At 43.0% G+C, this 27,363-nt stretch overlaps 1 protein-coding gene across 4 annotated transcripts in view; it reads left to right on the forward strand.

Moving 5' to 3' along the window:
- Mrtfb (myocardin related transcription factor B) overlaps positions 1-27,363 on the forward strand; it is a 156,550-nt gene that overhangs the window by 1,331 nt on the left and 127,856 nt on the right. For all 4 annotated transcript variants that reach the window (XM_040730947.1, XM_040730943.1, XM_040730945.1 and 1 more), the window contains exon 2: positions 6,297-6,357. The gene's annotated coding sequence lies outside the window, so the exon portion shown is untranslated. The remainder of the gene's footprint in view (positions 1-6,296; positions 6,358-27,363) is intronic.

Here is a 27,363-nt window from a genome sequence, read left to right on the forward strand (position 1 = left end):
GCTCCCCGTTCCCTCACCACTTTGTCCTCCATTGTTAGGGCAGGATGATGAGTGTTTCCCAGAGTATCTTGCCAAATGGTTCAGGATTGAATCCTATAGTGAGCTCGTGGGCCAGGGTAGCCTGGATTTTCACCTCTACCACCCACGTGTTGTATGGGTCTAGATCCTGGATCCCAGGCCCAGATGCTTTCTGCTGCCTGCCGTCAAGAAGTCTCTGCAGTAATTAACAGTGTGCCTTGGGGACAGTTCTGCCCCCTTGAGAACCACTATATAAAGCACGTGCTCCACTACCTAGCTAATTATAACAATCTAATGCACACTTTTCGTTGGGAATTAAAAACAAAATTCTCTCTGATGTGTCTGATATATAAAAAAGACAGTGTCTTTGGTAAGTGACACTTTCATTGGTTACCTTCAAGTCTCAGGAGGTGGGGTTAATACTTGTTCACCTGCTGCTGTTTCTCTTTGGAGGGAATCCTTGTTGGGAATGTTGGTCACACTTGAACTGCTGAGCAGCTTGAGGTGAAAATGGAGTTGTAAGCCTCAGCAGCCTCATGGATGGTGATAACCGAGTGGCATTGAGTACCAGTCAGTGCAGCCCCTACATAAGCAACCTTTGCTGCCTTTGATAATCTTATTAGAGAATTTGGAGAATACAGATATGCTCAAAAGTGAAAACTAAAATTGCCCATCTAAGCCATTCTGGGGATGGCTCACAACAAAACTGTCTGTACCGGAAGTTGTTGCTGAAAGTTAAGCTCAGTCCGTTTTGTAGCTACAACATAGCAAATTTCTCCAGTCCGAAAAAGTAGTTTATTTTCACTTTTTTCCCTTTAATATAGTTGTTTCTTGCTATAGATTATTTATTCTGGTTGCTTATTACTCTAGGAAGGCACTGAAAATTAACATAAGTAAAGACTTGTGAAAATAGGATACATTTAAAGTTGTCAAGTCATAGATATAGTGAACTCTTCTGAGTTGAAAAAGTCATGTAAATCGAAAGTAATTAATTTTTATTGCTTTAAGCAAACACTGTCCAGTTCCCAGGTAATAAAGGCAATGCTTTTGGTTGTTTTGTTTTTTACTAATCACTACTTTAAAAGAATACTTCTGTTTTAGTTAGGGTTTCTATTGCTGCAGTAAACACTGTGACCAAAAGCAACTTGGGAAGGACAGGGTTTATTTTGCTTACACTTCCACATCGCAGTCCATCATTGAAGAAGGTCAGTGCAGATGCTCAGAGCCAGGATATGGAGGAAGAGCTGACGCAGAGGCCATGGAGGAGCACTGCTTACTGGCTTGCTCAGCCTGCTGCTTTGCTTTTTTTTTTTTTTTTTTTTTTTTTTTTTGAGACAGAATTTCTCTGTGTAACAGCTCTGGCTGTCCTGGAACTGGAACTAGCAGAACTAGCTCTGTAGTTCAGGCTGGCTTCGAACTCACAGAGATCCACCTGCCTCTGCACTACCACTGCCCAGCTCACCCTGCTTTCTTATAACATCCAGGACCACCTGCCCAGGGGCCTCTCACTAGTCACCAGTTAAGAAAATGCAGCATAGGCTTGCCCATAAGCCAAACTCAATTGAGCTTCCCTCTTCTCGTCAAGTTGACATAAGTCTAGCCAGCACAGCCACCTGTTCTTAAATGAATTGAGTACGAATTATGAATTAAGAGCATGTTTTGATGATACCATCTCAGAGAAATAGGGATTGTTCAAACATGTTCATGTATTGGTTGATTTCTAACAAAAAAAATTGAATCCAAGGGATGACTTACACAACGAAGCTACCCACTTTCCAGATCCTTCATCTTGACTGGAATTCTTTACTTTGAAGACTTAAAGATCACTGTCACTCTCGGAACCATTTTAAACAAGTGTTTAGAGGAAAGCCTCTTGGGATGGTGGCGTACGCCAGCATGAGGTTAACGTGAGTTACTTTGGTCGGCTGCTTAATTTGCTCTTCCTTTCGGTAAAGCATGTTGTTCTCCTGATAATCTTTTCTCGGATGGGTCATCCTTAGAGTAATTTCAGTGATTCACATTTGCTCCTGCATAGGAAGACATGTGTTTGAAAACACTGACTGTAGGAAGCAGACAGTGTATGTGGAGAGCTGTCCCCTGGTGTCTTAGCCATTCGACACCAAGGGCAGGCTCGCAGGAAACCCAACTGTATAACACAGCTTGAGCACCTTGTCCTTTTCAGGTTTTCAGGTTTGGTGGTCCCCCACTAGCAGCTCCATATAAAGCCCTAGAACTTGTTTGCCAAGCAGACAAGTGCTGAGCTGAGCCTGTGAGGAGCACCAGATGATGGGCTGTGGAGATGGAGCCATAGTTAATGTGCTTGCAGCACAAGTGAGCTCTGCAGGAGGCCCAGGGAGATGCTGGGTGAGTGTGGCAGCCCACCTATAATTTCAGCCTCGGAAGCTGACTAGTATGACCATATCAGTGAGCTCTGGGTTTGATTGAGAGAGCCTGCTTCTATGAATAAGGTGCAAGGACAACCAGGGATAATTCCTGACATCTACCTCAGGCTTCCATATGCATTTGTACACACATACACATGGAGCCACACTCGTGTACACACATGCAGACATGTTGGTATATAGAGTGTACAAACATACACATGAAAACAAAGAAGCAGCAGCAGAGTGGAGCGTGAACCCCCAGGACTGCTGGCCACCTGGAGCCTGGGTAGGTAGGGGGAGCACTTTGCATTTTACCAAGTCAGCCACGGCTGCTGCTCTAGAAACCATACTTTTAGCATCACTTTTAGCATCATCACATGCTTTGCTTGCCTTTCAATATTAAATTTAAAAGAAATATTCCCTCCTAATCGTTAAGTGTAAACTCTGGCTTATAGGCAGTTCTCTTTGTGTGATTATATTTTCCACATTTAAGAATTCTGTTTACGCCGGGCGGTGGTGGCGCACACCTTTAATCCCAGCAGAGGCAGGCGGATCTCTGTGAGTTCCAGGCCAGGCTGGACCGACAGCCTCCAAAACAATACAGAGAAACCCTGTCTTGTAAAACCGAAAAAAAAAAAAAGAATTCTGTTTATATGGACAAAATGTTCATATGACTCAAACACTTAAATAATGCAGGTATGTCCGGAAAGCCAAATTTCCAGTTCTCTTGGGTCTCCCCATATAGCTTTTATCTATTTCCTATAAATATGTCCATCATTTCTCTTTATAGATACGAGCAAATGTCAGTGGGTTGTAATTTTTTTATATAAAGTACAGTGCACTATGTAGCCTGTCCTAACGTGGCTTTCCATTAGTTACTTAGTTTATATGCTCTTGAGAGTGTTTGATGTTAGCACCTAGTAAGTGTATCGTGTTCATTTACAGAAAACATTTTTAAAAGAGTATTCATTTTTATTTTATGTGTATGAGTGTTGCTTATATCTATGTCTGTGTACCACATGCATGCAATGGCCTCAGAGGGCAGAAAAGGGTATTGGATTCCTTGACACAGGGGTTACAGTTTGTTGTGAGCCACCATGTGGTTTTGGGAAATCAAACCTGGGTCCTTCGCAAGAGCAGTCAGTGCTCTTAACTTCAGAGCCACTGGCATCTCCAGCCCCAGAAAACATCTTAAAACAGCTCTAGGCATCTGTTCTGTCCAGGGTTTGCTTTGTCTTCAGTCTTACACACTGTGCATACCATTGTGATGTACTCCCAGAAGTGGGGTTGCTGAGTTACTGGGCTGTGTGTTTTAATTTATAAATATTTCCTTGCTTCTTGAGTTGCACCATTTTGAACTTACACAGGTATGATTGTCCTCAGTTTCTGTGGAGGGTTGATTCCAAGACTCCTGTGGAGATAATGAAATCCAGGCTTGCTAGAGGTAGTGTTTACATATAGCACATAAACACACTTCACAGGCTGTGAAATAATCTGTGGATTACATGCTGTGCTGGCTTTTTTAATATCAACTTAACATAAGCTAAAGTCGTCTGAGAGGTGGGAACCTCAAATGAGAAAATGCCTTCAGACAATCTGGTTGCAGGCAAGCCTGTAGGGTTTTATCTTAATTAGGGTTGGTTTGGGAGGGCCCCATTGTGGGTGGGGTCACCCCTCAGTTGGTGTCCTGGGTTCTGAAAGAAAGCAGGATAAACAAGCAACGGGGGGGGGGGGGAAGCCAGTAAATAGCACCCCTCCTTGACCTCTGCATCATCTCCTACTGCAGGATCCTTCCCTATTTGAGTTCTTGTTCTGACCTCCTTCGATGATGAGTAGTGAGTGATATGGAAGCGTAAGCCAAATAAATCCTTTCCTCCTCAACTTGCTTTTGGTTATGGTGTTTGATCACAGCAATAGCAACCCTGGCTAAGACACATACACAGCCTGAATCAGTCGTGGTGCTATGCCGCTCTTGTTCACCCTCCACCTAGACTCTCCAGCCCCATTAAAGAAAAAAAAAAGACACTCTTTAAAAAAAAAAACAATTTATTTGTGTCTGTAAGTGTTTTGCCTGAATATATATCTGTGCTCTACGTCATGCAGTGTCTGTGGGAACCAGATGATGTTGCATCCCCTGCATCTGAGTTATAGATAGTTGTGAGCCACCATGTGCTAGGAATTGAAGCCAGACCTTCTGGAAGAGCAGCCACCAGTGCTCTTAACCATGGAGCCATTGCTCTAGATCCACATGTTTTTCTTTAAGGTTTACATGGTTTCTGTTGGTTTTCTATGGAACCTGAATTTGGATGTCCTCATTCTTGTTTCTGTTAAGTCTGTGGGTTTATTTCTACACTTCAGTCTCTGGTCTTTGTAAGATTTAACCTGGGGGTGTTGGGGGGGGTGCAGACTCAGCTGCATCACTGCAAATATTCTCTGTGCTCTGGTGTATTTGGCAAGAGCCTGTCTGGGAACTCAGTGCTGGCTGCCATGTGTGTTAGGCACATCTTTGCACTTTGTGTCCTTCCTTTCTAGAGGGAAATAGAAGAAGTGAAATCACATTAAAGAAATAACTCAAAAGTCTGTTTAGCTTTTTTCAAACCTGATTGCCTCATCTATAAAAGGAGTAATACGGAGGACACTAATAGACATACTAAGGAGGAAGGGGCAAACTTAAGTCTGCTCAACCACTGCCTTCTTGCATTCTGTTTCCTACACTCTCCTTGACATTTTTTGAAAGAGAAAGAGAAAAGCCACAGGAATGTTAAAGTTAGAATTAAGATCTTGGTCTGAGCAGGGTCATCACTTTGGTGATGTACCCAAGGTCTCTCTTTTGCTAGGCAAGTACTCTGCCACCGAGCTAAGAGTTCTAGCTTCACCCTCTTTTTATCATCAAATTTTGGGTAGAGTCTCCTTGAGTTTCTCAAGTTTGTCTCGAATTCACTATGTAATTCAATCAAGCGTTGTGCTTGTAATCCTCCTGCCTCAGCTTCTCCACCACCGGGGATTATAGGCCTACCCTAGTACAATCATTAATCAATACATTTGAGAATAGAGAATGAGCCTGACTAGCATTCAAGGCTTCCTTCTTGCTTTCTGGCCTGTCACTACTTAATCCTCCCTTGTATCCACCCTGGCCATGATGCTGCTAGGCGTGTCCCAAAGGCCTTGGGTTTCTAGAATACTATCCAGAATGTTCTGTTGCCTCATGCTGCCATTCAAGTGTGGCATTTAGTAAAAATTCATATCCAGCAGCTTGTTCAACTGGTGATTTGTACCTGAGTAGCTTGGAAACTGAAGAGATACCATGCTTCTCTTATGAGAAACACCTAATACCCAAGCAAACACCTGGTAGAGGCAAACCAGATATTAACCAAATGAAGGAAGACTCGACTGTGGTCTTCCTTTTCCTTGCAAGTCAGGTAACTCATCTCACCTATTACACTTAGCCCTTTGAGGACAGCCATAGGAACACAAACATTAGATGAATTGAGAGGTAGACTTCTCTTTATAAGAAGCTATACTAACAAAAGCATGAACAACATGTGTGTTCAAGAGCTGCCAAGGAGTACCTGGCTGGGTCATCCATGTGACCTTCAGTCTGTAGTTGACTGCTATTGGCAGACACACAGAAAATGGGTCCAGATGTTTGATGGCTGACTGAAGATACCCTGGTTGGTGCAGGTGGTCTGAGCACCATGCCAAGCTCCCAGCCAGATGCAGAATTAACATCATCTGAGGGTCCCTGAAGGATTTAGAAGTTTTCTCTTTGTTCAACTTTTTTTGTTTCCTGGCCATCCCCTTTTTGGTGATCTCAGTGCTCTGAGTTGTCTGTAACTACCTGCTGGCAAGCTGTTGGTGGTCAAGAAAAGGTAATTTCTTCTTTTTTTTTTTCAGGTTCATAATAAAGGTGCTAAGGAAGAGAATGTAAGACAGGACAATACATATTTTTATTGAGGTAAGTCTTATGATTTTAAAACCATTTCTTTGAAAATATAAATTTTTCACAATTTCCTTTTCTCTAATGTAATGGGTGGTTGTCTTAGGAGTGTTTGAGGTTATAAAACCTGGGGGTTGTGATGTGTGCAGAGGGGCTACAATTTAAATTTGTGCCATCTCAGAGAAAGAGAGCAAGAGAATGACACATATACATGCGCACGCGCGCACACACGGAGAGTCCACATGTAGAGGTCAGAGAACAACTTTTGGGAGTTGGCTCTTCCATTGTGACATTGGATCAAACTTAGGTCCTTAGGCTTTTGGTCCAAGTTCTTTCCCAACTGAGCCATTTTTGCCAACGCTAACAACTTTATAATAAAGAGATCACAATTACGCCGAGGTGGACTTGGTAGGCAGTAGTAGGCCCTGAGTGAGGAAGGTTTTCCTGTGCCTCCTCTGATAGTCCCTCTGGTGTCTTACTGGGAATAATATTGTAACCCCCCCTATGTTTCCCTACAACTCTGTAGTTCTTTGTTCTGGAATCCCTTTCTATGGTAGTATAGTAGTTGTTTATACAGCCCTTTTGTTTCACTGGTGAGAATGCCTTGAAACCCAAGTTCTAGTTACTTGGGGAAGTGAGTAGTGAATGGAAATCTTAATTCAAACTCACTGCATTGGTGAAATGCACTGTAAGCTGATCTCAAGGCTTTCTCACATGGTGACTGTTTAAAAGGGGGTGTCTCTAGCAGCTTCCTCCCATTGCAGGAAGAGTTTTGAGTTTAAACTGACAGCCTCAGTGACCACTGGACTAAAAGTTGGGCCGAGGTGGGAGGTTGAGTTTGAGCATTCAGGGCATGTGATTGTCAGCTTTCTCAATGGATCTGCTTTGCAGGCAGGGGGGTTAGGCTGAACTGTGTCAGGGAAGGGGTCTGCTGCTGCTGTGTGGTGGGAACAGTAGGCCCTCAGGGTCAGTCCGATGTGCTCTCTCCTTGTGCTTCTATGCTGAAGGAAGAGTTTTGGAAGGGGGTGGGGAGAGAGGAAAGCAGTAGCCTGGGGCCACAACTTATTTCCTAAACTCCACATCCCTCAGCTCCGTGTCCCATCCTCCCTGAAAAAGTGTTTCCTTGCCAGCCCTGAGAGCTGTGCCTTGTGTGTGGCCTGATAGAAATTCATCTAGAGCTAGACAGAGGAAGGCCGCTGCTTTGGAGCCTAGATGCTAATCTGACATCTAACATGAGATTACAGTACAAACTGGCCTTTTTCCTCTAGCATAGACACAGCTCCACACAAGCTCTTCTTCTTTATCTTTAGAGAGAGGAAGATGAAAGTTAGCTGTGTATGTTAAAACCCAGTAAATTTCATCTTGATTGCATTTCAGTCGATTCTAATGTGACAGATTTTTCCAGTCTGAGCTTGTTCTAGCAGCCTTCAGTCAAATGAGAATTGCTGTCAGGGGAAAGGATACCCTCCCACACCTCTCTCTGAGTGCTTGAAGCCATCCCACTTCCTTTTTCTTTTACCTTAAGAACTGACTGCTGACACTTGGGAATTATAATCAGATTGCATCAGTCTTATGGAAAGGTTACCAATTACTGTTCTGCACAATATGCACTTCAAGTGTCTCGGTTCAGTGCTTTTAAATGCCTGTTAGGTGAATGAAGGCTTTGTGTCACGCCCTGATTTAATACATTTGATGAGAGACTTTATTGATGGCTTCTTGTCTTCAGTTCTGTGGTGGGGGCTACATGGAGGAAGGAGGTTATTTAGGATGAAGTCTTCATGGGGTCTTTCGGTGGTTGCTCCATGAAGCTGGATCCTGGAAGAAGTGTGCCTAGTTAAGTGACTGGGACTGCGGGTAAGCCCTGCCTGGGATGTCACATGATGCTGTGAGCAGGAAGATGTTTCCTGGTGGAGCATTCTTGAGTACTGTGCCCTGTTTTCGTGACCTCATTTTGTTCATTCAGTATCTCACAGAAGGACACAGTGAGATTGTGAAAATTGTCCTTGGGCATGTAGCTAGTAGGTGTGTGGCTGAAGTCCTCTCCTTGGCTCTCAGATCTGTCGTATGTCACAGAGGATGTAGGTATTATGTTAGGAATGGTTAGAGTGTCTCCAGTGTTGTAGGGTCTGCAGTTTTGAACAGGATGACAGTCACACCATGTGATCCTCTCAGTGCTATGTTCTCTTGGTTTCCTACATCTTTAGCCATTGCCTGATGAAGTCTCTCGGCTTGCCAGGGTGTCTGACTGTGTTCAATACAGCATAGTCTTGTTTAATTTAGCCATGCTCAGAGGTGAAAGGCAGCTGACAGCCAAGTACAAACAGGCCTTCTGCAGGATGTTGATGTAGTGAGAGGAGAGAATGCGTGTTTCCTTTATTCTGTGCCAGTCAAGAGGCTGGCAGGTTTTCTCCTTATGAGGCAGAAGTGCTTAGACTTACTGAAGTAGCTGTGGCCAGCGGGAGGTGAGCTGTGTGTTGGAGAACACTTCTCCGCATACAGTCTTGAGTTGGTTCCATCCTATACCTACGGGCTGATTACAGATTGTATGCTCTTTTGTTCTTGGCTCTGTTTACCTTGGATTTCATTTTATGGTTGGCCACAATGGGGATTTATTGGTAGGAAAATCAATCCTTTCCTCGTTTGAAAAGATTGTGTGTTCTTAAGACAGATTATCCTGTCGCAAACAGATTCAAGTAGGCCTCTGAGTCGGGGCACTACTGTGCTATGCCTCTATGCCATTATTTCCTAAAATAATAGTTTTAGTCATACTTAAGTCACATACTGCAAGGTTCATAAAAGTGGGTTTTAGTGTGTTCACAGAATTCTACAGCAGTCACTATTGTCTAAGTTCAGAATACTGTGAGCTCTCTATAAAGATTGTCTAACCCTCCACAGTCACTTCCCACTCAACCCATTCCTGACAGTGCTAATCTTTGTCTTCTAGATTTAGCTGGTCTGGATATGTCATGTAAATGTATTCATTTAGTATGTGGTTCTTTTAGTTAGGGTTTACATTACTGTAGTAAAACACCATAAACAACTTGGAAAGGAAAGGGTTTATTTCAGCTTACAACTCTTGGGTCACACATGGTTACTCAGGGAAGTCAAGGTCGGGACTCAAGCAGGGGCAGGAACTCAGAGGCAGGAGCCGATGGAGAGGGGAGCTGCTCACTGACTTGCTCCTTGTGGCTTGCTTAACCTTCTTTCTTATAAAGCCCAGGACCACTGACCCAATATGTGATATTGCCCACAGTGAGCTGAGCCCTCCTCCATCAATCATTAATCAAGAAAATGTACAGTACAATAGACTTGCCCACAGGTCAATTTAGTGGGTCATTTTCTCAATTGAAGTTCCCTCTTTTCAAAAGACTCTGGCTTATGACAAGTTAACATAAAACTATCCAGCATTAGCGTGTTATTGAGGTTGTAGCAGATATCAGAGCCTCATTTTTACTTTAGTGTATTCTGTTGTGTGGATATACATATTTTGTCAGTTGGTGGACATTTGGGTGCTTTCCACCTCTTGACTTTTACATATACGTTTGTGAACTTCTTTTTTTGTTATGTTTTGTTTTGGTAGTGGCTTTTTTGTGTGTGCTGGGGCGGGGAGTGGAGGTGTACAGAATGGACTCAGATCTTGGAGACAAGAACTTCTTATTATCTCCAGTGATTGTTTCTTTTGGTCCTTTCTGCTTGGTGTGCTATGCACGGGCACCTGCCATCCATGCATGTTTAAGCCATGTGCACAGGGCACCCCACTCCACTTCACCCCACCCCACTCCACTCCTCTCTTCAACCAGTTGTAGGTTTCTGTGTTAACCACCACCCGCTGCACAGAGAAACTTCTCTGATGAGTCCTGAGAGCTGCACTAATCTGTGGGGAAAGAGACCCCAATTTAAAGAGGAGTTTGATGCTGGGTCTATTTAGCAGAACAATAGTAGTATGTTTAGTGAAGTGCCCAGCCACAAATCCATCCCTTCACAAGGGGAAAGGAACATCACAGAAGAGTGGGCAGAGACTGTAAGAGCCAGAGGTTAGGGAGGCCCAGAGAAAGCTGACTTCTGAATGTGACGGGACTTACGTGCTCATGAGCTCACAGCACCTGAGGTTGCCTTCACAAGATTAAGCCAGTCAGCATTTTAACATGGAGTGGGGTTATGACCCCCTCCCCCCAACTAAGGGGCTGTGGATAGTTGCTGGCTTCTAGGGAAGAGTCAGTTGTGGCCCCACTGCCAGGAGGACATGGACAGCACTAATTGGACTCCTTGGCTTATAAAAATAGAAAAAGAAGACAAGAGGTTATAGGAATAGGGAGGTGAGGGTGGAGTTAAGGGAGGAGTTGAGTGAATATGGTCAAATACAAGAATAAAAATATATATATTCTACAACAGCTTTTCAGTGTAGTCATAGTAAAGTGGAGGTTTACATCGATGCTTTGATGCCTAGGTTATTAGAAGCCCAAAGAAAGCCACTTGACTTGAGTTTCGTCATGCTTGTAGGAATGAAAGCATCCTCCTAGTAATGGGTTCAGCATGTGTGGTGGTGGTCTGAGGTCAGCCTGCTCCAGGGTGCCTGGTTCAGGACACAGCACTCTCATCAGAGTACCACGTCTTTGGTTGGCTAGGGAAGAATATTGGTTGTGGAAGTTAAATGTGTCCTGTTGCAGAGTTAGCATTTTGTCCTCAGTAGTAGGTAGGGGGATTGAGGCATCTAGCAGAGAACAAGGGGATACTGTTAATGTGTACTCTAGAGCCTGAGTGTGCTTTGTGCTGCTGTGCCTGAGAGCTGGTGACGACCCAAACTGGGTGCTGGGGTGCAGTGAAAAGATGGAAGCTGCAAAAGTACAAGAGTAGTTGTCAGGATCCTGGCTGTAAGTTAACAGGAAGCTCATGCACAGTATTGCAAGTAAGAGAATTCACAAACACTAACAACATTGCAGAAACCAGGAGGACTGCAGCCACCCTGGGAATTAGCATTGTGGGCCTCATCACTGGACAGGGCTGTCCTTACACTAAAGCTGAGAGCGAGTGAGCCTCTCCTCCCAGCTGTCCTTTCACAAGTCCCAGAGATACTCCAGCCTTGAATTTTGTGCCCTCTTTGCTGGAGCACTCTGATGCGATCACTGAGTTCTCAGTAGAAAGGGAAGATGCCCAGCAGGGTCATCTGTGCATGTCATTCTGGGAAGGTGAGCTGGCACAGTATCTGACATGAAGGGACAGGTCAAGGGCACCTCACAAGTTTGTGGCTTTGGGAGCCATTCTGCCCAAGCATAAGGAGGTTCAGAGTTGGACAGAACAGAAGGGAGGACGCAGGCTGAACAGTTTTAGACTGGTTGGGTCTGGTATACCACTTCTGGGGATAACCCTGCTGGGGATAACATTTTAAGTATCTGATTGACTTGGCTTCCTTCATTGTTAGAGGCTAGAGAATGTTCCCTTGGCTTTGCCTCTCCAGAGCCAATATCTTGCACTTGCCACATGACTGGTGTTGGAAGCAGGTTTTGGGTGGATCCTCTTTTGGATGGGGAGTTACTGCATCAGGCGAGGTGGTTGAAAAGCTTTGGACCTTATTGGTTAAGGGACATTTCTAGTTCAGATACTCTGTGGTCTGATTTCCATGTTCAAGTAATATTATTGTGCCTATTTCTTTCTTCCTTCATTTTTTCTTTCTTTCTTGTTTTACCTTACATTTAATGCTGTTAATTACCTGTTGATAGTCCTGTCAATAAATTAATTTTTTTCTAAATTTAGACTTAGGGAATAAAGATGATAAAGACAGAGAGACTTCAGAATAATTGAGCCAGAAGGTGGAGCCCTGTTTGGCTGCAAATCTCTCTGGTAAATGTAAGATGTTTATGAAACACTTGGAATGATACAGACTGTACTTAGAAAATGTGTTCTGATCAACCATGGAGATATGAAGCAGGAGCTTAGTAACTCAAGGCCTCTGAGAGTGAGGGACTTGAAGTTCACCTTCAAAGAGTTCTGTTCACAGCAAGACTTTAGAATTGAGGCTTTTGTATTCCAAATAGCAGATGTCAGCTTGTTTCATCTTTATGTAAAAATAAAATGAATCTCAGCATCTTGAAATTAGACTCCTTATTTCTGTTTTAATAACCACCAGACACTAGACCACAAGTAGAATTTGACTTTGTTTTTTTTTAACCCTTTAGTTTTAAAATGTCTCTGCTTCCAACTCCATCTTCTCTCCATAGCCAGGAAAACCAAACCATTGGTAGCTTGGGTATGCTATAATTTTTATTATTTAAGTTTTAGAAAAGCACACTTGTGTTTATATATATATATATATATATATTAGCAATATTATGTTCTTACTAGGGCAAAGTATTTTTTTGTTTTGTGTTGTTGTTTTAGTTTTTCCAGACAGGATTTCTCTGTTTAGCCCTGGTTGTTCTGGAACTCTCTCTGTAGACCAGGCTAGCCTTAAACTCACAGAGATCTGCCTGCCACTGCCTCCCAAGTAATGGGATTAATGACATGCGCCACCACCATCCAGTGGGCAAAGTGTTTTTACGGCAAAAATACAATTGTGTTGCTTTTGTAGGTTAAAATCACATCACCCTACCAGTGGCATGCTACTATTGGTATCTGCATGTTCAGCCATCAGTATCTATGACTGTTGTTTCCAAACACTCTGTGGGTACCAGAATGTGCAAGGCCCTTTGTGGTGGTTTGAATAGGAATGGCCTTCATAGACTCATGTGTTTGAACTTAGCCCATAGGGAATAGCACTATTGGGAGGTGTGGCCCTGTTAAAGTAGGGGTGGCCTTGCTGGAGAAAGTATGTCACTGTGGGGGCAGGCTTTGAAATCTCAGAAGTGGAAGTCAGTTTACTTTCTGTTGCCTGTGGATCAAGATGGAGAACTCTGAGCTCCTTTTCCAACACCACGTCTGCTGCATCCATGCTTCCTGCCATGATGATAATGGACTGAACCTCTGAACTATAAGCCAGTCCCAATTAAAGGTTTTCCTTTAGAAGAGTTGCCTTGGTCATAGTGTCTTTTCATAACAATAGAAACCCTGACTAAGACACCCTTATATAAAGTGATGTAATGTTTACATATAACCAATCACATTCTTCTGTCTACTTTAAAGATTTCTTTTTAATTATATGTGTTGCAGGATAAATGCATGAGAGTGGGTGCCTGTGGTGGCCTAGGTACTCCTCAGGATCTGCAGTTTCTGGCAGTTATAAGCCATCCAGTGTGTGCTGGGAACTGAACTTAGGTACTCTGCAAAAACAGCCCACACTCTTTGAAGTGCTGACTCATCTCTCCAGCTCCTTTTGTCTACTTTAATCATCTTGAGCTTACTTACTGTGTTCGTATAGTATAATGTTGTACTCTATCATTTAGGGAAAGGAGGATATGTACAGGATAAAAGCAGTGTTTTTAAAGATATCTTGTATGTGCACTATTGAACTCATAGCTGCAGAACTGATGGATAAAAACAGCCACGTATATTTTCAGTGTTGTTGCCTGTTGCCTAGAATCTTTTCTTTCTACTATCCAGTAGAGATGTGAGCAATTTTTATTTAGTTTTTTGCTTATTTGTTTAATTGAATCTTCACTATTTAAAATCTTTTTTTCTTTCAATACATCTTAACCCCCACATCCACTCCTCCTCCATTCCCCTTCAGAAAAGAGCAGGCCTCCCAGGGATAGAGGAATAGGTTGTTTTTCTTTTTCTTTTTTCTTTTTTTCTTTTACAGAGAATTGATTAAATTTGGCTGCATATGCAGGCTCTTATCAAGTTGAAGTTTAATAGACATTTCTCTGTAATAAGTCAGGTTATAGCCTCTTAAATTATTGTAAGATATGCTGCTATAATTATTTAAAAATAACTGATATTTTCATTTGAACTGTAGACAAATGCTTATTCTGCCTGAGTCTGCTTCAGATGGATTGAGGTCTTGCATAGGCTGCATTTTCACAGAGATACTCAAAGGCTTTGAGAAAACAGTCCGTCATAGAATAACCTGGACCAGATATGGTGACTCAGGACTCACACCTATAATCCCAGCACTCAGAGGCAGTGCTACTATGAGTTCTAGGCTAGCCTAGGTTACTGAGAGAGCTCCAGGCCAGCCAAGCTACAGAGTGAGACCCTATCTCAAAAAAGCAAAACTAGGAGCTGGGAAGATTGCACATTGCATAAATTACTTGCTGCATGAGCATGAGTGCATGAGTTTGGATTCCCAGAACCGTGTAAAGCTGGGCACACTTGGTCTCTTGTAATCCGAGCTCTCTGGAAGCACGAACAGGCAAATGGGCAAGTGAGCCAAGCTCATCAGGGAGCTCTGGGTTTCAACTGAGAGAATAATTGCCTCAAGAAATAAAGTAGAGAGTGATTGAGCACAGCACCAGATGTTAACTTTGGTCTATACAGCCATGTGCATATATGATACACTCACATACACACATGCATTCACTACACACACAGGCAATTTTTTTTTACAAAGGCATAAATAAAGGTGTGCAGTTTCCCATGTAGGTTAAGTAATCATATGGGAAATGCCTGTGCCAGGATCTCAGACCTTTACATATAACATCATACTTTAAATCAGCTATCAAACAGTAGTGGAAGATAGTTGATTGGAGGAGATAGACATCCTTAACTGCTCCTGCAAAAAGTAACCAAAGTGTACCTGATACACTACAGCTTATTCTGTTTTCCTAAGTGTTAATTATTCCTTAGGAAGTAGTTAGTGTTGGTCTTTACCAATTAACTCTTCAAAGGTGGTACCATTTAAAATAGAAGCCCCAGCCCCAGTGTTGTGATAAGTAGACAGGTGTTATCCAGACATTCTAAGCATAGGCTTTGCTGGAAAGAGCCTCTGCTTGTTGGGGCTGCTCCACTGCTGGATTACCATTTACAGTAGGACCACTTTTCACACACTCTTGACATTCATTAAGTTTTGAATTTCCTTTATTTTTACTTTACTTGTATATTATTATGTAGGTGATACCAAGATGGGATTTGTGTGTGTATGTATGTACACATGTGCATACATTCATGTGCCATGGTATATGTGTAGAAGTCGGAGGACAGCTTTATGGAGTGGGTTCTCTCCTTCCACCTTTACATGAATTCTGGGGATTCAACTCAGGTCATGTGTATTAGTTTAGTCAGGGTTCTCCAGAGAAACAGAAGCAATGGGATGAATGATTATATTATTATTATATTTATTATATATAAAAGAATTTATTAAGCCAGCTTCTGTTAAAATAGTAGCAGTTATCTCACAGCTGAGAGACTGGGATACTTCAGCAGTTGTAGTCATACCATAGTAGCTGTCTCTCACCAGAGAGGCTAATAACCCAGTGGCTAGCTGGTCAGTTCATGGGGTTGGGTGCTTCAGCAGTCCTCGTTGGGCACCAGGCCTAGACGATTTCTGATTGCCCCTCATCCTCAGCCCATGATGGAAGTCTGGGAACTCCAGACTCCACTGAAGGAAGCAGCAGCAGCAGGTCACCTTGGTGGTAAGAGGCGGCCACATAAGAAAAAGACTACTGATTTCCCTTCTGCCATAACCTTTTTAGCTTGGCTGCTATGAGAATGTGCCAGCCACAGTTGGAGTGGGTCTCCCACATCAATTAATGTGATTAGGACACTTCTTCAGATGATGCTTCCTACTCAGGTAATTCTAATTTGTGGCAACCAACCACGATCTCATGCCATTTTGCTAGCCCTGGTTTTTGCTTTTGTTTTTTTTGGACAGAGCATAAATAATGGAACATTGGCAAATCCAAAGGATCTGTCCTTACTGAGATGCAGTCAGAAGCACTTGAGGGAGAAACTACTGAAATGCACTCTGGTGAAGTGCATATAGAAGTTAAGCTGAGTGGCCGCATGGGCCATAATACATTTGGGAGGTAGAGGAAGGAGAGTCAGGAGTTCAGTACCTGTGTTTACATAAGATCATGCTTCAAAAATGCAAAAAAGACAAAGAAGAAAGGTGGGCTGTGTGCTGGCTAATCTTATGTCAACTTGACACAAACTAGTGTCTTCTGAAAGGGGGGAATCCTCAGTTGAGAAGATGCCTCCATAAGATCTAGCTGTAAGGCATTTTCTTAGTGATTGATGGGGAGGGCCCAGCCCATGTGGGTGGTACCCTCTCTGGACTGGTGTCCTGGGTTCTATAAGAAAACAGACTGACAGAGCTATGAGGAGCAAGCCAGTAAGCAGCACTCCTCCATGGCCCGTCTCCAGGTTCCTGCCATGCATGACTTCTGCCTGCACTTCTTTTGATGATGAACAGCAGTGTGCATGCAAGTGTAGGCCACATAAACCCCTTTCTCCCCAGGTTGCTTTAGTCCTGGTGTTTCATCGCAGCAATAGAAACCCTAACTAAGACAGGCTACAACACCCATAAGAGGGAGGTGAGGAGACGGAGGGAAGGAGAGTATACACCCAATACATGAACACACATTTCTCAAGCACCCGTGACAGGTGTGTTCATGCTGTCTGGTTTCCTCATGGACAAAGGGGCTATAGCTGTTCAGATCATTCTTGTTCCTGTCCAGTGAAGTCTGAATTTTGGTTTTAGTTTTCATCTCAATGATAGCAGAAGTCCTAAGAGGGTGGGAGTTTTTGTGGCCTACTAGCTCCTTTTCTCGGTCTATTATCCATGGAAATCTCAGTCTATAGCAAGTAGAGCAGGGGTTTCATCCCAAGACCTGGCTGCTGACCCTGAAGCACCACTCAAAATCACTGTGCCATGTTGCATAGACAGTGGAAGATATGCATCCTGTTACAGCCTTTCATAAGATTATACACTCAAGAGTACTGGTAACACTTAAAATCAGAATTGTCATAATATAAAGCTACTTTAAGCATGCTAAGTAGTAACATTACTGCTAAGAAAGCCATTTCATAGACTGTAGATGCATGTTGGGGTGGAGGCTAGAGAGTGACATCAGGTGTCTTCCTATGTTGCTGTTCACCTTGCATTTTGAGACAGGGTCTTTCACTGAACCTAGGGCTTGCTGTTGTGGCTAGATTGGCTGGTTGTATACTCTGCGTTTAAAAATTATTTTGTGCATATCCGTGTTTGCCTGAGTGTGTGTTTGTGCACCATCTGAGTGTAAGAACCAGTGGAGGCCAGAAGAGAGTATCAGATCCCCTGGAACTGAAGCTACAGTTGCTTGTGACCCCGATCTCTGCAAGAACAGTGAGTGCTCTTAACCACTGAGCCATCTCTCCAGCTCCATGCCCAGCTGGTGGGGGTACAGGGAGATAGTGGAGGTACTAGGGATCAAAGTTAGGACCTTATGCTTCTACAGCAAAGACATTATCCATTGGGCCATTTTACTTATGAAGTGAAGCCAGGTCTTTCTGGTAAAACGGCCCAGTGGATAACGTCTTTGCACAAGTTTTCTGCTTAAGCTGCTCAGAATATAAGGTGTTGTATGTAGCCAGCCCTGTCACTAAGACAGACCTTTAGATTAAGGCAAATTAAAGAATATTGAAAATAATTAAACTGTAAGTGTACATGGTGAGGTGAGTCTGCATTCTCAGAAGTTGTGGTCACATCTGGCCTGGGAGACAGGAGCTGATCTGTTAGTTGTCCTTGAGCTGTTAGTAATTCAAAGTAGCTCTGTGGCTGTGACAGTCATGATCACCTGGATGTTCTCTAGCATAGTGAGGGTGATGGGGCTACTGTGTATGAAGCAGCAAATGATTAGTAACTGGTAGCAGATGTTGGGCCATGGCATGGAACAGTGTTCCCTTTCAAAGTAAAATGAAATTCTGGGACCGACCATGTTTGACAGTAGAGATGTCATGGGGAGGCACAGATGACTCTGGAACATCAGTGGCGTTCAGACCATAGCAGATGTCTTCCCGCCACCGTGACGGAAGGCAGGGCAGCATAAGCAGTAAAAGTCTAGATCTGTCAGATGTTGTCTGCTTTTACTTTTTGGATAATTTATTTCCTTACTGCTTACCTAATATAAAATCATTTTCATTTTTAAATCTCAGAAAAACAAGAACCAGAAAGTGAATTTCCGGGTACTGTGGTTTCCTTGTCATCTTTTGTTTGATGGGTACCACTGCTCCCTGGGGCTGAGGATATTTACAGGTGTGTCACAGAGCCTGTGTTCCAGAGTACCATAGCCACTGGACACTCACAGGGTTAGCAAGGCAATATGGGTCTGGCTTAGGTTATGATGCTGTAGAAAATGCTCCAGGGAATCGTTCTGTCCGCTAAAAGCTTGCTGTTTGTAAAATTATTCCTCTGAGAAGATAGAAGGTGGTGTTTCAGAGGCAACTGAGGACCTTTCCCAGGGGAGCCTGAAGCTTATGTAGCACCTCCCTATCCCCAGGAAGAGATTTTTAGTGAACCTGAGTCTCTTGTGTGAGGTCAGTGGATTCTTGTAGAGAAAAGCCAGAAGCAGTATCACTACAAGGAACACAGAGAGTAGTTTTCAAGTGGATGTATGTGGCCTGCTGGAAGATGTGTATCTTGTGGGTTTTACTGAAGAGTAAAGAAAGCACACATATCTTCTGTATGCAATTTCCATACTTGATCCACAGCATAGAATTCTCTATAATCAAAAATAAAGTTCTTAGGGATGGTGGCACACATGTGTAATCTAGCACTCAGGAGGCTAAAAGAGGTCAGTCTAGGCTTCATTATGAGTAACAGCCCGGCCAAGGCTCCACAGCAAGAGCCTGTCTCAAACCAGAAAATACAAACACATTCCCGCAAAACGGGAAAAGCTATGGCATGGAATATTACCTGTGCTATAACCCCTAAGAATTTACTTAAATTTCAGGGTTATTAATAGTTTCAAACCTTTAAGTCTAGTTTGAAACTATTAGCGTTCCACAGTTTCCTGTTCCAAGCTGGAAGGACTTGTTTGGAGCCAGCTAGCTCCTTTAGAAGACTGGCTATACAGACTGGCTGAATGCATTTTCCCCACCGCCTTCCTCCACTGTGTGCTTAGTACAATGACTAAGTTCACACGAGAGAAGCAGCTTTGTAATGCGATCCTGCCCCTGTTGCATGAAGTCCAGCACTTCAACAATGCAGAGGGCATGTACGGTGCATGTTTACCTCAGTTAATGAACCGCCTTAGGGCAGGTTGCAGGAGTAATGATTTCAATATCTAGTGACAGAGCAATTCGTGCTTATGGTTGAGCTAAACATCCAGGCTTCCTTCAAAGGCAGTCAGCAGAATCCAGGGAGACCAGTTCGTTCACTTTTCCACCCAATACTCATTTACTTTTACAGTTGTGTTTATGTAGAGTAAAGGGCACAGGGAAAGGTGTGTTGAAGGCAATAGCATCAGTTACTTTGTTACAGCTCAAGTTTACTGTGCTGTTGAAAGAGCTGCAGAATTCAGACAACCCCTTCTTTCCTTCCTTCCTTCCTTCCTTCCTTCCTTCCTTCCTTCCTTCCTTCCTTCCTTCCTTCCTTCCTTCTTTCTTTCTTTCTTCCTTTCTGTCCCTCCCTCCCTCTCTCCCTCCCTCCCTCCCTCCTTCTGAGACAGGGTTTATGTGTAGCTTTGGCTAGCCTGGAACTTGCTGTGTATACTAGGTTGGCCTAGTGCTGGGATTAAAGGTGTGCCCCTCTTTATTTTTAATGGCAATTAGTATCTGACAATGCCTTATGTGTGCTAGGCAGGTACTCTCCAGTGAGCTTTAGCTCCAGCTGTTCTGGTTACTTTGTTTTACTGGTCTGTGATAAAACACTGACCAAAACCAACATGGGGGTCGGGGAAGGGTTTATTTTAGATTGCACTTTATGGTTCATCTTTGAAGGAAACCAGGGCAGGGCCTTAAGGGTGGAATGGAAGCAGCACCTCAGAGGAACACTGCTTACAGGCTGGCTTTCCAGGGCTTGTTCCGTCTTTTTCTTTTTTAAACGTCTTCTTTAGTTTTTACTGTCCAATCCCAGTTCCCCCTACCCCCTCTCCTCCCACTCCCTCTCCTTCCCTCCATCCCACCTCCAGTCCATTCCTCAGAGAAGAAGGTAAGGCCTCCTCTAGGATGTCAGCTAAGTCTGTCCCATCAGCCTGCTTTCTTATACAACCCAGGACCACCTGCCCAGGAGTGGCCTGGCCCGCAGTGGACTAGGCCCTGCTTCGTCATCACTAATCAGGAAAATGCCCCACAGGTTTGCCCACAGTCTAACCAGGTTACCTTTGTGTCATGTTGATAAAAACTACCAAGTACAGCAACCCACAATCTTTTTTTTTTTTTTTTTTTTTGGTTTTTCGAGACAGGGTTTCTCTGTGGCTTTAGAGGCTGTCCTGGAATTCACTCTGTAGACCAGGCTGGCCTCGAACTCACAGAGATCCGCCTGCCTCTGCCTCCCGAGTGCTGGGATTAAAGGCTTGCGCCACCAACGCCCGGTTTACCCACAATCTTTTAAATATTACTTTTTGTATTTTTTAAAGTTACAATGGGGATTGAACCCAAGACTTCACATGTACTTGTTAAGCACCCCACCACTGAGCCTCTGACAGTTTCTTGAAGTATAATTGGCATCTGCAGTGAACTGACCATTTAAAATGTGCAGTTTGATCAGTTCTAGCATGATCATATGCCCATGGCATCATCAACATATCCATCATCCCCCAAGGCTTTTTGTTCCACTCTGCAATCCACTCTCATGGTCCTCTGTCCATCTCCAGGCAACCACTGATGTCATTTCTGTGGCTTTTGATGAGTTAGTTGTCTCTGGCTTATAACAACCCTGTTTGCTGCTTTCACTCAGTGTGAGTATCCTGAGAGTTTGATGATGTTGATGCATCAGGGCTGTTGTGGATATACCAGCTTTGCGTGTCTGCTCACTGTTCTAGACTGTTTGGATATGTCTGTGTTTGCTCATCTGAACACTTGCATACTGAGTACCCACACTTTTCTTTTTTGTTGTTTTCACCCTTTTCTTAAGAAAATACCTGGGAGGGAAGTGGCAGGCGGCTGGACCCTATGGTAGCTGTGAAAACTGCCAGAGTGTTTCTGTAGTTACTTTTACAGTTTGATTGCCCAGTGCATAAGAACTGCCAGTGCTTGCTAGGGCCAATCTTTTTGCTCTGTTAGTTGTTCTAATACAATAATCTCAAATTGTGGTTTTAATTTGTTTTTTTCCCCCCAGTGGCTAAAGATTGAGCATATTTTCTTGTGATTGTTTGTCATTCTTTGATAAAGTGTGATAAATTTTACATGTTTACTTATTGAGGTATTTTCTTATCTTTTGCTATAGATCTGCCTCCCCATCCCCCAAGAAAGGATTTCTCTGTGCAATAGCCCTGGCTATCCTGGAACTTGCCCTATAGAGCAGGCTGGCCTTGAACTCACAGAGATCCACCTACCTCTATGTCCTGAGTGCTGGGATTAAAGGTGTGTACCCCCCCATGCAGATTTTTAATCAGATTTATGATTTGAAATATTCTGTCTCAGTGTGTGGCTTGTCTTTTATATTCTTGCAGTGTCATGGAAAGAATAGCTGTTCTGATTTCAGTGAAGTAAAGTTTATCAATTTGTTTCATTAAGCCTTGTGTTTTTTTTAAATTATTTCTTTTCATTTTTTTTATTTTTTGAGACAGGGTTTCTCTGTGTAGCTTTGTATACCAGGCTGGCCTTGAACTCTCAGAGATAAGCCTTGTGCTTTTGGTGTCACATCTAAGAACTGTTTACCAAATCCAAGGTCAGAAGTTCCCTCCTCCAGTTTCTTGGAGAAGTTTTATAATTTGAGGTATTTCACGTAGTTAACAGGTAGTTCAGTTAATTGATTGGTCTGTGGTGGTATGCTTCGTGTACATTAAAGCATGTGCTTGACCACTGACTGTAGCCCCAGCCCATAGTTAGTATTTATTTGTACATAGAGCAAGATGTAGTCACCTTTAAATGACCTATTAAAATGACAAGTTTCAGCCAGCATGGTGGCTCACACCTTTAATCTCAGCACTTCAGTGGCAGAGGCAAGAAGATCTCTGTGAATTTGAAGCCAGTCTGGTCTACAAAAGTAAGTTCTAGGACAGCCAGGTTGTTACACAGGGACGCCCCCCCCAAAAAAAACCCAAAACACAAAGGTCAGCTTCTCCTACTGAATTGCACCTGTGCATTGTCATAAGTCAGCTGCCTTTATATGTATGTGTCTTTGGCATTTTTTTTCCATTTTCTTTGTTTTCACTGGGTTTCAATTTGTAAACCAGACTGACCCCCTATTTCTGGTAATCCTCCTGCCTCAGTCTTCAGAGTTTTCTTTCTTTCATTTATTTGTTTATTTTGGTTTTTTCAAGACAAGGTTTCTCTGTATTGTTTTGGAGGCTGTCCTGGAACTCGCTCTGTAGACCAGGGTAGATTCGAACTCACAGAGATCCACCTGCCTCTGCCTCCCAAGTTCTAGGATTAAAGGCGTGCGCCACCAATGCCCAGCCTGTCTTCAGAGTTTTCTGATTACTGGTCTGAGCCACCATGCTCAACTTACCTCTTTAGTGCAGTTTCAGTACCACCTTGCCTCTCTTGCTGTGGCTTCGGAATCTCCATCTTGCATGCTTCTTTAGGCTGTCCTCTGGATTTATATAGAATGCCTCCTGGGATTGTCATTGAAATAATGGATCTGAAGATCAATTTGAAAAGAGCTCGCTTAACATTGAGTATTCACTGAACTTATTTCTCCATCAGCAGTCTCATAAAGTGTAAATATTAGACAGATTTTTTTCAGATATTGTACTATACTATATGCGTCATTGTAGTGTGATGATAAATGTTAGTTTTTAGAATTTCAGTATATGGCTTCAACTTGCTAGCATGGAGGTTCAGCTCCATTCTGTATCCAGTTCTTACATCTGGCAACCTGGCCAGACTTTCTTAGTAGCTTGCTTGTAGGTTTCATTGGTTTTCTTTTCTGGCTCTGGGGCTCCAACCTAGCACCTTGCTTCACATCCAGCCCTTTCCTTGTCTTTTGTGTAGACACAGCTATAAGGTTGTATCCTCCCAGCCACACTGCTGCCACTGCTGTCTTTATGAAATCAGCTGTGTCTATGTGCTGGAGTTAGTCACCATGGGGCATTCCCTTCAAGGAGAAGGAATTGAGAGGGTCAGTAGACTCTCATCTTTGGCCACTCCTCCAAGCCAGCTGAATGTTTATGCGTGGCTTCTGGGTATTATGGAGGGGCTTAATTATGTAGGCTGGGGAAGACAAGGAAAAGGGGACTTCCATCTTTGTGACTATGGGCAAAACCTCATCCATGCTGGGTGCAGACCTCTCAGTGTGCTTTGGGGTCACCTGTCTGTTTCTGTCTGTCACTCCGGCCCATGTTCTGTAAGCCCAATAAGTTGATTGGTTCCCAGGGTGAACGTTGGTGGAATTTGCTTTGGTTTGTCATTGGATCATTAGGAGGAGGTAGATGATGTTTACATCTCTCCCCCAAGGAAAGAAATTCTTGGGACTATGTCCCCACCCCACCCACCCTTATAAAGCAAAGACAGCATAACTCCTTTCCTAGCTTGAATTTCTTACTCAATTGAGCAGAGAGCTTCTGGTGTGATGTTGGATAGAACTGAGAGTGTGGAACCCTGGCCTTGTTCCTTGATGTAAAGGAAGCTCCTGCCTTTCACCAAGTATGTTGTAAACAGTAGGGTTCTGTGGATCGCTTTACCATGTTGAGCCCTCTTACGTTCTTGCTATGTGTTCATTTTAGCTAGGAAGCATGTTAGATTGCATGGTAGGTACTTAGCATCTGTTGAGATGAACATATATCTGGTTTCGTTGTTTCTGTTTTTTCCTAGTTTGTGTCATAAATTATGTCACATTCCAATGGCAACCATTCTTATGATCAGTCCCGTTTAACCATGATGTGTTATCTTTTTAATACGCTATTTGGTTTACTTGGTTAAGATTCTGTTTAGGAGTTTTTCATATCTTTGTCAGGATTTGATATTAGGCTAATGCTGGCCTCAATAATTTGGGAAGTATTTCTTCTTATTTAGTTTTGGTAGGTTTGGTATTATATTCTTCTGTAAATGCTTTCAAGAATTCACCATTGAAGCTGTCCAGATCTGGGGTTTTCATTCAGGGGAGATTTTGAGGTTTCAAATAACTCTTATCTGTTCCATTCTGGTCTTCTCTTCTTGGTGGCATTTTTTTTTTAGGGATTTGTCCTCTTCAGTTTGGTTGGAGAATTTATTGGATCAAGTTTTCCCAATATTCTCTTTTCCTTTTCATGTTTGTAGTATTTGTGGTGACGTCACCTTTCTCATTCTTCTATAGTAGTTCTCTCCGCTTCCCTCCCCATCACTCTGATTGGAAATTTGTCAATATTACTTACCCTTTCAAGAAACTTTCTTTTTTTCATTTCCTTTCCTCCCTTTCTTTTCTCCACTTTTTCCTATCCCTTTCCCCATCCTCATTCCTTTCATTTCCTTCCCCTCTACTCCCTTCCCCTTACCCCCTCCTTAGGATCTGGGGATTGAACCCAGCACCTTATGCACATACCTTAGCAAAGAAAACAGCTTTTAGAGTGTTCTCTCTTCTGCTTCACTGATCTTTCCGCCCCTACTCACCCGCTCCACTGAGTATGTAATTTTCACAATTTGTCTTTTACTAGATTCTTTTAATTTTAAGGGTAAAGTATGGTTCTTTAAAGTTTTTTTGTTTTATTTTTGTTGTTTTTCTGAGACAGGGTGTCTCTATAGCTTTGGAGGCTGTCCTAGAACTCGCTCTGTAGACCAGGCTGGCCTTGAACTCACAGAGACCTGCCTGCCTCTGCCTCCTGAGTGCTGGAATTAAAGGCATGTGCTATCACAACCAGCTAAAGTTTTTTTTTTATTTAAACTTTTATCTCCCTAATGCACAAAAGGGTTTTGAGGTCCAGTTGAAGTGCATCCTACTGTCCTGTGGCCACTGTGTTTTGGGTGATGTGGGGAAGTCCATAGAGTCTTTACCTAGTGAGGAGCAGAGGACAAGGCCTTTGGAGAAGCCAAGGTCCAAGGCTCCTGGCCTTGTTGGGCTGGCACTTAACCTGTTGCCAAACCCAAAGTATTAGTTCTTTAAATTTATTTTACCCTGGCTATAGGTCTCTCTTGTATATGTGGCATTATGAAAATGAGTTAGAATATACCAAGAATACTTATACACACAGGTAATGTATCCTGGGGTCTGATGGGCAAAACTGATTTTATTTCTATTGAGACTATAGATGTCATGGCTTGGTGATTTGAATAATAATGACCCCCAATATGCTCATATATTTGAATGCTTAGTCATTAGGGAGTGGAACTATTTGATAGGATTAGAAGGATTTAGGTGTGATCTTGTTGGAGGAAGTGTTTCACTGGGGTTGGGCTTTCAAGTTTCAAAAGCCAACGCTAGCTAGGTCCAGGCTCTTTCTCCTTGCTCCCCTCCTCTTTTTGTGCCTGTGGATGAGGATGTGAAGCATTCAACTACTACCCCAGTGCCTGTCCTTAGGCCACCATTCTTCCTACCATGACGATAATGGACTAAACCTCTGAAACTGAAGGCAAGCCCCAATTAAATGTTTTCCTTTGTAAGAGTTGCCTTGGTTATGGTGTCTCTTCACAGCAATAGAACAGTGACCAAGACACATGGTAACTGTGTCTGTAACAGTATTTGTAAGTGTGGCTGACAAGGTGTTGAATAGGAGACAAACCTGGGCCAGGGAAAAGGGGCTTCTAAAAAATATGTTTAACAGTCATTTGCTGAGAGGCTCTAAAGCAACCCCTGATGAATACAAGGGAAGAGCAAGAGGAAAAACTAAAGGATCATAAAGGTCATAAGGACAAAGAGTGTATTGTTATTTTGTTTTTTCTTTAAAAAAAAGGCAATTGAGTTTTATTCAAGAATAAGCTGCTTTGTTGATAGTTTGAGTACCAAATGAGAAAAAAATTCAAACCTGTTGGTTTTTTTTTGTTATTGTTATTTGTTTATGTAGAGACTGGGTCTTGTGTTACCTAGGCTACCCTCAAACTTGAATTCTTGACCTTGAAATCCTTCTTCCTCATCCCTAGTTTTGGGATTACAGGTATGAGCTATACCTAATGGTTATGGTATTGGAGTCCTGCCAAGGGTCTCATGTGTGCTGGGCAAGTATTCTTTCAACTAAACCACGTCCCAGCTCTAAGCTCTTAAGCTTTTACAGGGCCATGCAGCAGTGGGAACAGTGGTAAACAGCTGGCTGGCAGTGATGGTGGGACCAGACCCCCAGCCTCTGGAGTTAGAAACCCCGGTTCTGACCCCAGCTCAGCAGCTTCCTATAGAGGGAGATGGCAGCAATCTGCTCCATTCTTTGTGGTTAACACTCAGTGGATGGCAATTTTGTCTGGGGGCATAGTCATTTTCTCTATCAAGGACTTGAGGAAATAATCAAGGGTCATATACAGATAAGACATTTCTTAGATTTTTTGTGTCTCAAAAGTGAATCCAGTTCGCCTACTCTGTCTGCTTTTAGAATTCCAAGTGTATTTTTTAATTAAACAAATGCAACCAAATGCCCATGCATTTATAATTGCCTTTCAAACTGGTAGGTTTTCATTATTAACAATTGGATCTCATTTTGTTTGATCTTGAATTTGTAATGATGTGTCTGAGTAAACATATTCCAGTCTTTCACATCCAGTGACAAATCTGTGTGATTGCCATGTGTGTTCACTCATCCATGTTTTGACAGGTATTTTGGAATGTGACATCTCTTTGTGGGAGCTTCCTGTTACTTTAGCCTTGAGGACAGTGCGGTGTTGAGTGCTGAGTGTCAGCTCTTCCTCTCACAGCCCAGGCTCCTCCCACCCCTCCTTGTCCCTTAAGCATCCTGTTCCTCAGGACAGAGTCCTTCCTGTGCCTGCCTGGTCTTGGAATAGTTGCTCTCTTATATTCTTTGCACACTGTGTTTAGCTGTCTGTTCTTGTCAGCCTTCCTAATAGTAGGGTAGGAATGAGTCTCACTCAACTCATGTCGACCACCTAGGAAACCTCTAATAAAAGATTCTTCGCCAGGCGGTGATGGCAGCACAAGCCTTTGATCCCAGCACTCAG

Source organism: Mesocricetus auratus, unplaced genomic scaffold, assembly GCF_017639785.1.
Source record: "Mesocricetus auratus isolate SY011 unplaced genomic scaffold, BCM_Maur_2.0 Super-Scaffold_100024, whole genome shotgun sequence".
In the NCBI taxonomy this organism is placed as follows: Eukaryota; Metazoa; Chordata; class Mammalia; order Rodentia; family Cricetidae; genus Mesocricetus; species Mesocricetus auratus.